The sequence below is a fragment of the Caretta caretta genome, chromosome 6 (genome assembly GCF_965140235.1).
Source record: "Caretta caretta isolate rCarCar2 chromosome 6, rCarCar1.hap1, whole genome shotgun sequence".
Classification (NCBI taxonomy): Eukaryota; Metazoa; Chordata; order Testudines; family Cheloniidae; genus Caretta; species Caretta caretta.
Window position 1 is genome coordinate 6155842 of NC_134211.1, and position 11657 is coordinate 6167498.

Sequence of the window (11657 nt, forward strand, 5' to 3'; positions counted from 1 at the left end):
TTCACGGAAATGGTTTATTTTCATTGGACTCAGCCGTTGTAGACACTGTAGAACATCACTCCTGTGCTGAGCAGGGACAAAGTGTGAATGAACATGCATTCCAACATGCCGTGCTCATCACAACCAAACCTCCACACTGCAGTCAGAGACAGAGCTGCACTGCACACTGCACTCAGAGTTTCGACATGTGTACTCAGGGAAATGACCTCTAGGTTTAGAAGACTCCCCAGTGAGAATGCTCAATCATCACTCCCCACATATTTAATCTTTGCCTCATTGAAGTCTATGGCAAAATTTGCATTGGTTTCAATGGCCCAGGATTTCATCCTTGGTGTAATATCCCCTTCAATTTAGCGGACAGCTGCATTGGGCAGTATCTGTGCTTGGGCTGAGTTTCTCATGGTAGAGAATGGTGCACTAATCCACTCAGAAAGTCACCCAAGGTATGGACTACGAGAGAGAAGTTATGTGAAAGACTAAGAACAATCTCCTTTCTGTTCCCACATCTTCTGATGTCCTCACCAGAGAGCAGTGCCCCTTCAAGACTATAATTTTATCCTGAAAGAAAAATATGGCTGCATTTCAGATTCAAAGAATCAACAAGTTGACTTGTGCAAATTTCTGCCTTGGACAAGGTAACCTGAAAAGAGCTATTTCCTGATGTAACTAACAAAGGGAGATGGTTCTATTGTAATGATAATAATGTTCACTCCTACCTTCTGAGAGAGGTTGTCTTCCTTGCTATGCCAAACATAAACATACTTCCATCCTATACTTTGAAATCATCATTTTGGGAGAGGATCCCTGTAGCACTTTGGAGCTCTGATCATCAAGACAAGCACGGACAGACTCATTAAAAATGACCGTATTTCTCTTGGGGATACGGGATAATCACATGCAGATGCATTATCTTGAAAAGTTGTGCAAAAGTTTTTGCCACTGCGGGGATATGGGCTCTGTGGCTGATGTAGAAACCCATCCCCTGCCTCCCTGACCCAGCGCCTGTCACACGAGGCAGGTTGGAGCAATCCAGGGGAACATCAAGGTATGGCCAGCCTGCATTCTTTTGTGGCAACACTGTGCTGGTGTAATGGTCCTGAGTAGGTTTAACATCATTCTCATCATTGATTGCCAAGGGGCTGTAACAGTGTGGCGGAGAGCATGACTTGGTCCCCGGCATGCAGCATCCCTGCTCCAGCAATGGTACCTGCCATGTTCCATCCTCTTTGCCAGCCCAGGGTGCTACTTGCAATGTACGATGCTGGTTTTCCAATTCATTTGAACTCTGGGAGCATGACCTTGTGCCTGTGTAACTTTGCAGCCCAATTACATGTGACTTATGGATGGTTCTGAACAGCTGCCTTCCAACCAGGTTGGAGTCTAGAACTTGAAACACCAGGAAAGCTGGTGGGTGCACAAATTCAGGGTGCCCCTTTGGCCCTGTTGTAAAGCAGTTTCCTCCCAAACCCCACTCCTCCCCTGCTCATGACCTCTTCCCAAGCATCTCCTTGTGGCCCGAGTCTATCTGCAGCACCCTGCCATCCATCTCTCCCTCCTCTGGGCTCTACAGCTGCACTCACAACAGATCAGTCTCGCCGGCCCTTCCAGCCGGGTTTTATTTATTTTCCAAGAGACAACAAACCAAAAGGAGAAGAACAGCATAAGGCAATTTTGCTGCTGGGCTTAGTCTCTGCTCTCGGGGTCTTCCCTCCAAGGTTACTGCCAAACTCTCTGTCTCTAGCCATCCTTGCTGTTCCTTCCTTTCTCTGCAGCTCCTGCAACTCTCTGACACTTTCTCTTTTGCTTCCTGCTGATCAGTAAGAGAATCCGCTGATCCGTGTTCAGGTGGGCCTTCTTAGCAGCTAGGGTTGGCTGAACTCAGGCCTCCAGTCCTTAAAATGACAAGCCACCCCATTACAGGGCTATTTACAGGGACAGGCCATAGTCAACAGTCTTGTCCTTTTCTACATCACCTCCCACCCTCTGCTTTACCAGTACAGCTAGCACCAATACCATGTGTTTCTTTCTCCCATTCCATTTCTTGTGTGTTTTCAAATTGCTTCCCCTCATGGAACATCCTCACCATTCAAGTTCCCCAATGCACCACCCTTTCTTTATTAATAATAAACAGTAATAATAATAATAAATAATAAATGACTATTCATCGAAAGAAAGAAAGAAATTAGTAGTCCTTACATATCCTGCTTTCATTGTATGTGTCCGTCTTCCTTAGATCATAAGGTCTTTGTATTAGGGAGTGTCCTTACTCTTTCTGTCTTGGAAAGCACACACGATTGGTACTGAACAGATAAATAATGGATATGTCACCAAAAAACAAACAAAAAACCAAACCAAACCCACCTTTGTCATAAAGGTTGGTCTCCTCAGTAAAGTAAGCCATAAAAATTAGGACCAAGGCTACGAAGTCAAGTACTCTCAAGTTAGGAAATACCAGAATGAGTATTGCCCATGCAACATTAACTCTGCAATAAATGAGGCAGGGATCCTGCAGACAACAGACTCCTTCAATACACAGCCCCAGAGCAGAGAATTTTGTGCACTGAATAAGGCAGGGGTCGCGAGGGAAAAAAATAACATGGGATCATGTAATTAACGTCTGCATCATCGGGCAAAGGCACAAGAGGACTGAATTAAGGGTGCCACAGCAACACTTATTTGGACATTTGCTAACCTGAGAATGCTAAACTTCTTAACCTTTTAATCCTTTTTAAAACCTTGACTTTGTATTTCCTAATTATTTGATGGTTTAATTTATTGATGAAAGCTAACCTAAGAAGCGTTAAATGAAGGGTTTTTGGTTTCTTAATTTCCTTTGTTTTTGAATAGAAAGAACATCTATTATATATGTGCTGTTTAAACAATGAAGCTCTTACTCATCTGTTGTTTTCAGTATATATTTTATTGCCATTCTTATCTTTGTGAAGGTCCCTTTTCACCACTCAGTGCTGTGTTGATCAGAGTATAGCAAGTAATTAAATTAAACTGTATTAAAATAAATCTCATTTTATGCAACTTCAGTATCAGTGAAAGTTCTAAGCTCTAATCCTCAATTTATAAGAAGCAGATAAACAATATCCAAGTAAAAGAGCAGGAATTTTGCATCTTATTTTCACTGAGCCTTTACTAAGGAAAGTAGCAAACAATTGCTCTTTGAAAAGAAACACTGTACAGTACCACAGTACAAACCCAAATGAGCCCAGCAGGAGACTGTCCTGCTTATCCAAATCTGGTCCTGTTTCATTACAAACTTCCTTTCTGTGATGATGTTCTGGTAAGAAGGGGGCAATCAGTTGTCACAGGTAGCTGTTGCCATGGCAGCCAGGGGCTAGTCATTCTCCCCAGGTGTGACAAGGAGCTGGAGGCAGGGAGCGCTGGGTGGTGGATTATCTCTGATGTCACAATGCTACTGCTCAGGCAGCACCAGTGGGCCGCAAATGTGCAGTGTGTGTGTGTGTGTGTGGGGAAATAGGCTTTCCCAGTGCTCCCGTTTCCCCAAATTTCCTAAAGAAACCTACAACATAACACCGAATGCACACTAGTGATTGTTCCACACACATGCTAATTAGTAGCTGAAATTTGATTCAAAGTCCCGATGGCATGTTTAGAAACCAGTGTTCCAAAACAAGGAGAGACCTTGTAAAACAGAAAATTTGGATGCTCTGGTGTACTTGTGGTTGTGTTAAATATTGAATACTGCGACTTTAAATTTTGGGCACAGTTCCTGGACCTACTTGCATGCTAAGCAGCGCAGTGGGGGTGTAGCAGCAGTCAGTCAGCAGGTACCCAGTGAATTGTGCCTCTCTGTTATAGGCAGAAGCTTATATTCTCTCCTTCTGATTTTGGGGTTCCTATGTGTTTTTGTTCTGGTCTTAAGAAACAAATTAGTGAGACATTGCAAACTTCCAGCAAGAATCATTTATGTTTTTCTCTAACTTCTCTGCTTGTGTGCCAGAAAACCTAAAAGACACAATCTCATAAAAAAATGAAATAAAATTCTGCAGCCAAAAGTCCTAACTTCCCCCATACTAATTTCCCCCTACTCTTACTGACATCTTCTGGTCAACTGTTTGAAATGGGCCACCCTCATTGCCACGACAAAAGTGATTTTTCCTCCTCTGGTATCCTACTCTTAATTGAATTGTCTCGTTGGAACATGTCCATCTCCATGATATTTCGTTTTCTGGGAGTCCCAACCAAAATGGGATCGTGGGGGAGTTCAGAGGTTGTTGTAGGGGGGTTACAGCATTGCCACGCTCACTTCCGTGCTGCCTTCAGACCTGGGCTCTGAGGGCAGCAGCCAAGAATCTTTCTGAAGTGAGAGGAGGTTCTAAGATGTGTGGATGGGTCCCTGCTGCTGAGAGCACCTCAGCTGGGGGTTCCTACCTACTAGTCCCCTGGCAAATTAACGCAAGGACCAATTTGGGGGCATCCAAAAAAATGGACCCCTGAGCCCCAGAAGGAACTGCAAGGGAAGCCCTGAGCCCCAGCTGCGGATGCCGGGCAGACACCCAGAGTGCCGAGAGCAGTGGGGAGGGGCATGAAAGTCCTGAGCTCAGCACCCCAGCCTTGGCTGCAGCCACGGGGGTCAGAAGCCCCTAGCCCAGACACCCAGAGACATGGCTGGAGCAGAAGTTGCCAAGGCCAAACCCCTGAGCCCAACGCTGGGCTGATGCAGTGCACTCACTTCTGCATGCCTCTGGTGCATCTGATATCCCCAGCCCAGCAGACAAACAGCTAGGAGGCCCCTACTGGGTTCTCCTGGCTGGAGGGATCCCAGCAGGACAGGGAGATCGGATTTCATGGGGCAGGGCTAATTCGATCTTGCCAAGAAAGGCACAACAAGAACCAACAGCTGTCAGTTGAAGCCAGAGAAATTCAGATGAGAAGTAAGGCACACATTTTTGACAGTGAGGGAGACTAACCACTGGAACAAACAGAAAAGGAGGACTTGTGGCACCTTAGAGACTAACACATTTATTTGAGCATAAGCATTCGTGAACTACAGCTCACTTCATCAGATGCATGCATTGGAAAATACAGTGGGGAGATTTCATATACACAGAGCACAGGAAACAATGGGTGTTACCATACACACTGTAATGAGAGTGATCAGGTAAGGTGAGCTATTACCAGCAGGAGAGAGGGAAAAAAACAAAAAATAAAAAACCTTTTGTATGATAATCAAGGTGGGCCATTTCCAGCAGTTGACAAGACCGTCTGAGGAACAGCGGGTGCTGGCGGGGGGATAAACATGGGGAAATAGTTTTACTTTGTGAAATGACCCATCCACTCCCAGGCTATATTCAAGCCTTAATTAATTGTATCCAGTTTGCAAATTAATTCCAATTCAGCAGTCTCTCACTGGAGTCTGTTTTTGAAGTTTTTTTGTTGAAGACTTGCCACTTTTAGGTCTGTAATCGAGTGACCAAAGAGATTGAAGTGTTCTTCAACCAGTTTTTGAATGTTATAATACTTGACATCTGATTTGTGTCCATTTATTCTTTTACATAGAGACTGTCCAGTTTGGCCTATGTACATGGCAGAGGGGCATTGCTGGCACATGATGGCATATATCACGTTGGTAGATGTGCAGGTGAATGAGCCTCTGATACTGTGGCTGATGTGATTAGGCCCTATGATGGTATCCCCTGGATAGATATGTGGACACAGTTGGCAACGGGCTTTGTTGCAAGGATAGGTTCCTGGGTTAGTGGTTCTGTGGTGTGGTGTGTAGTTGCTGGTGAGTATTTGCTTCAGGTTGGGGGCCTGTCTGTAAGCAAGGACTGGCCTGTCTCCCAAGATCTGTGAGAGTGATGGGTCATTCTTAAAGATAGGTTGTAGATCCTTGATGATGCGTTGGAGAGGTTTTAGTTGGGGGCTGAAGGTGATGGCTAGTGGCGTTCTGTTATTTTCTTTGTTGGGCCTGTCCTGTAGTAGGTAACTTCTGGGTACTCTTCTGGCTCTGTCAATCTGTTTCTTCACTTCAGCAGGTTGGTATTGTAGTTGTAAGAATGCTTGATAGAGATCTTGTAGGTGTTTATCTCTGTGTGAGGGGTTGGAGCAAATGCAGTTGTATCGTAGAGCTTGGCTGTAGACAATGGATTGTGTGGTGTGGTCTGGATGAAAGCTGGAGGCATGTAGGTAAGCATGGCGGTCAGTAGGTTTCCGGTATAGGGTGGTGTTTATGTGACCATCCCTTCTTAGCACCGTAGTGTCCAGGAAGTGGATCTCTTGTGCGGACTGGTCCAGGCTGAGGTTGATGGTGGGATGGAAATTGTTGAAATCATGGTGGAATTCCTAAAGGGCTTCTTTTCCATGGGTCCAGATGTTGAAGATGTCATCAATGTAGCGCAAGTAGAGTAGGGGCATTAGGGGACGAGAGCTGAGGAAGCGTTGTTCTAACTCAGCCATAAAAATGTTGGCATACTGTTGGGCCATGCGGATACCCATGGCAGTGCTGCTGATTTGAAGGTATACATTGTCCCAAATGTGAAATAGTTATAGGTGAGGACAAAGTCACAAAGTTCAGCCACCAGGTTTGCCATGACATTATCGGTGATACTGTTCCTGATGGCTTGCAGTCCATCTTTGTGTGGAATGTTGGTGTAGAGGGCTTCTACATCCATGGTGGCCAGGATGGCCTTTTCTGGAAGATCACTGATGGATTGTAGTTTCCCCAGGATGTCGGTGGTGTCTCGAAGATAGCTGGGAGTGCTGGTAGCGTAGGGCCTGGGGAAGAGGTGGATTCTCTGTTTCCTGGTATCCTCACATCACAACTGGTTATCATTCTGGAAGGTGCCATGGCACCTTTTTGTGAATTACAAGCAATTGGGCTTAATATGGTGGTAAGCGTGTGAAATGCCATAGCCAGTGAAATAGAGGCCGGATTAGGAGATCAAATCGTTTCACAACCGATGCCTCTATGAAAAACTCAGTGTGGGGTGAGGCATAGACTCTGCTGTTTTACTGGGTGGCCCTCTTGCTCCCCAGAATCAATAATGAGCAAGTGGGGTGATCCAGGGTGCAGCTGAAACATCCAGCCGGGCTGGCCAGGGGCAGACATCAGGCCTGCAAGGGAAAGGTGAGTGTGGCAGTGACTTCACAAAGGCCTTTGGCAGGAACTCAGCCTATTGGGCAAAGATGATGAGGCGGGTGTGACCCCACAGAGCTCCCTTGACAACAGCCCGGCAGGACAGGGGTGCGGGGCAGGGGGAACCTCGGAGACCCCTGTAGCCTTGCTGCAGCAAGCCTCCATCTCGCGGTCTCTCAGTGGGGACCAAGAGACGGTTGGTGTGGAGGAGATTCTCGGGATTATTTTTATGACTGTATTGATTGTGTGGAAAGAAATCGTCATCTGTGTAGAAGGTAAGAAAAAATATAGGCTCTAAGCAGAAGATGGGGGACCCTATCCTAGCAGATTCAAAGGCATCCCCACCCTCCCAGTGAAAAAGTTTTTCCTAATATCCAAGCCTTCCACACTGCAACTTGAGATCATTGCTCCTTGTTCTGTCATCTGCCAGCTCTATGAATTTCATGAGAATCAATCTTTCATTAGGAAAATAATTCAAAAATACAAAGACAAAAAACGTGAAGTGAAATCAATCCATCCTGATCTTCAGTGTCTGGGGGGTGTGGGCCTCGGAGGCCAGACTGAGACCCTCATTGGCTAGGGACACCCAGGAAGCCAGTAAAATAATTCCAGTCCTCTTTGCAACCAAGCCTCCATAATCCAAGGAACACCTGAGGGCTGCGGGAGATAAAGGAGTGCTGAGAATGTCTAACTCATGATTGAAAATACAGAGATGTGTTATTGGCTTTGGATGGGGGACAAGTATCAAATCCGTTGGGCTTCTTGCCCCAAACAACAATCACCCATTGTCCTTTAGAGCACAAGGGCTCTCACACGCCTGACGTGCTCAAATCTCTTGCCTGCTAGGACTTAGAGAATTTTCTCCATCTCCATGATAGAGAGGGAAAGAGAAAAGAAGTGACCTCTCTTTGGTCACAAACCACGGTCATACTGGAGCTAGAAAGAGAAGCATAAGAAAAACGGTGTATGAAAATGTTTTGCATTTAAAACTGATTTCTTAAACAAAGGAAATTTGAAGTGTGGTTAGTGAACTAAAATGATACGTTCTGGTTTTCACATGTTTCTAGATTTATGAACTAGTATATCCATCCCCTCACACCTAGTTTTTATCCATAGATTGAGGGAGGAAAAGAAGTTTGCCTGTTTTGTGAACTCTCAATGGCTTTCTTGAATTTCAATGAACGAGTCATTGAACTGAACTCTTTGAATAAACTGAAAAGAAGACAATAGTTTCTGCACCTTCCAAGGAAGCTATTGCTGTCCAAAGCTGGGTTAGCATTTCAGCTAACTTTGCTTCCAGGGCTTTAGCTATCACGTCAGTGGTGTGACTCTCTCAAAAACTTGGCAGTGAACATGTTCGATTTCATGTTATTTTTTCCTCTTCTATTTAAATTATTGAAGAGATTTTCATAAATTTTGTCATTAATTTAAAATAGATGATTTTTTTGGTCAAGCTGGGCCTTACAAATCTCTAAGGATGAAGATTCCACCACCTCCATAGGTCACACTCAGGGCCAGGGAGGCTGGGAATAGAAGAAAATCACCAATGAAAGCCAGGAGTCCAGATTCCCACCCCCCTGCCTCAGTCACAACAACAAGTCACACTCAGAGCCAGGGAGACTGGGAATCGAGTCCCGCTGGCACTTCCCGGCTCTGGAAGGGAGTGTTCCTCTAGTGGTTAGTGCGGGAGCCTGGACAAAGGCTCCATCCCCGGCTCTATCCCTGACTCCCTCAACGACCCTGAGGCAGTGGCTTCTCCTGCCCAGGCCTCTGTTTCCCTCACTGGGGCTGGGGACACTCCCCTACAGCCCTTGGGTCATCACGCTTCAGGAATGTGCTTGAGATACGAGGAGACCTGGAGATGGGAGGTGTGCTGCTGGTCATAGGTCAGTGTTGTAAACCCCCAGTTGCTAGGCTGAGTTTATCCATCCCCTGACAATAAAACGTCATCTTGTTTTCACAGCCACTTTCGATCTGCAGGCTTCTACTCCCTGCTCTGCTGGCAGAGCATTGGGCAGCACCCTTTCCAGCCCACCTGGGTGCAGGAGATCAAGGAGGAGGGCAAGAGACTAGGCCTCGGTGAGTATCTGCCACCCAGCGCTTTCCCATCTAGAGCAAGTGAGTGGAGTTCTCCAGAGCCATCCCCAGTGTGGTGGGAATGGGCCAGCAAGAGGGCTCCCAGCCCTTCCCTTGCAGGAGATTGTTTCCCCACGTCGAGAGTCTTTGGGGAGGGCAGAACCTGCCAGGTGCTGAACACCCACAACCGCAATCAGTGAAATCAGTGGGAACTGAGGGCGACTCCACCCTCCCAGCATTGGCACCTTGTGAACTTTCGCTGGGGACTGTCCGGGTGCTGCTCTTTCCCTGGCCTGGGAGGGAGCGGGACCTTCTGGGGTAGAGGGAGCTGCTTGTTCAAACTAACAGAGAGCCCCACTGCTCTGAAAGGACGAGACTCCCCTGGTGTCACAGGGCCCCAGGGGTGAGGGGGAACGTTGGGAGCAGCCTGTGCTGGGAGCTGCTGCCAGTGGGTGTGGACGGCAGCCCCCATTCCCTGGGGTGGGGTGTGTGGTGAGGAGAAATTGTCTCAGTGGAGGGGAGGTGGATGGAGGAACAGGCAGGCACATTAATGAGAGGCTGCCTTGAACCCAGACTCATGGCTGCTCCCCACTCATTCCCAGGATGCAGCGGCTGAGGCGGATGCTGAGGAGGAAGGCCGGGCTGGTGGCTCCGGAGCCGGTAGGGAGCAGCGGCCGGCTTTCCCAGGAGGAGAGCGGCCCCTCTGTCCCCGCGGGCGGGGAAGAGGCCAGTGGCCAGGCGAGGAGGAGGAGCTCCCTGGCTTTCTGGAGGAGGAGGAAGACACCAGCTCCCTTAGCATGCCCTGAGGCCCCTTCTGGTCCCAAATGGAGGTGGCCCAGGGTGATGCTATGTAGGAGGGACCCAGGAGAGGGTGGGAGCCTGGGAAGGTGGCTCTGCAGCTTCCTTCACAGGAAGCGGAGGAGCCAGGAGCCGCACCCCAGTGCCCAACCGGAGTCATCCACCAGCCTGGCCACTGAGGAGCCCCCAGCCAGCCCAGAGCAGGAGCTGGGCGACTCTGGCACGGGGACCAGCAGCTCCTCCTTCTCCCGAGGGGCCAGCAGCCCCTCCGTGGGGTCTGAGAGCCCTGAGGCTGAAGGCTCCCTCTGTGCAGGTGAGGGGAGACCCACGGGACAGGGGGGAGGACAGGGGCAGTGGGGGATTAGTAACACCCTGTCAAGGTTTCTTCCCTACTCTGAACTTTACGGTACAGAGGTAGGGACCTGCATGAAAGACCCCTAAGCTTATTTTTACCAGCTTAGGTTAAAAAAAACTTTCCCAAGGTATAAACTTTGCCTTGTCCTTGAACAGTCTGCTGCCACCACGAAGCATTTTAAACAAAGAACAGGGAAAGAGACCACTTGGAGACGTTTTCCCCCAAAATATTTCCCCCAGCCCTACACCCCCTTTCCTGGGGAAGGCTTCATAATAATTTTTACCAATTGGTACAGGTGAACACAGACCCAAAGCCTTGGATTTTAAGAACAATGAAAAATTAATTAGGTGTTTAAAAGAAGAATTTTTATTAAAGAAAAGAGAAAAGAATCACCTATGTAAAATTAGGATGGTAAATACCTTACAGGGTAATTAGATTTAAAACAGAGAATTTCTTGAGAGAAAACCTTAAGTTACAAAAAGACACAAAAACAGGAATATACATTTCCTTCAAAGTTAACAGCCCGTTTGTTGAGCCATTTATGAAACAGATTTGTTATTTGGTTTACATAAGCCACATGAGTTCAGGCCTTATTTTAAGGGTTTGAAATTTTACTTTGTAAGTTTTAGGTGTAACTTGAAATTGGCGATTTGGCTGTATTGCGCTACAAATGGCCTGTAATATCTGGCCAAGCCTAAGAAGGATTGGACCAGTTTGTTTTTTTTTTTACTTTGGGACAGGCCACTTTTGGATAGCATTCACTTTGGCCTGTAGGGGGTTGATAGTTTCTTGACCCACCTGATGTTCAAGGTAAGCTACTCTGTTTAGGCCTATTTGACACTTTTTAGTCTTAACAGTTAGTTTTGCCTCCCTTATGCGCTTGAAGACTTTTTGTAGGTGTTCCAGGTGTTTTGCCCAGGATTCCAAAAATATGGCCACATCATCAAGGTCTGGGAGTGCACATTTTTCCAATTCCGCTAGGAGACCATCTACAAGTTTTTGGAAGGTGGCGGGTGCATTCTGCAGCCTGAAAGAGAGCACATTAAATTCATACAGCCCGACATGTGTGATGAAGGCAGACCTTTTCTTGGCGGATTTATTTAGCGGTACCTGCCAGTACCCCTGGGTTAAGTCCAAGATAGGGATGAACTGGGCCCGTCCCAGTTTCTTCACTAGTTTATTTGTTCATGGCATTGGATAGTTGTTTGGGAGCGTTACAGCATTCAGCTTATGGTAGTCCATGCAAAAACGTATTTCCCCATTTGGGTTGGGAACTAGAACCACTGGAGATGCCCATGCACTGCCAGAGGGGCAGAT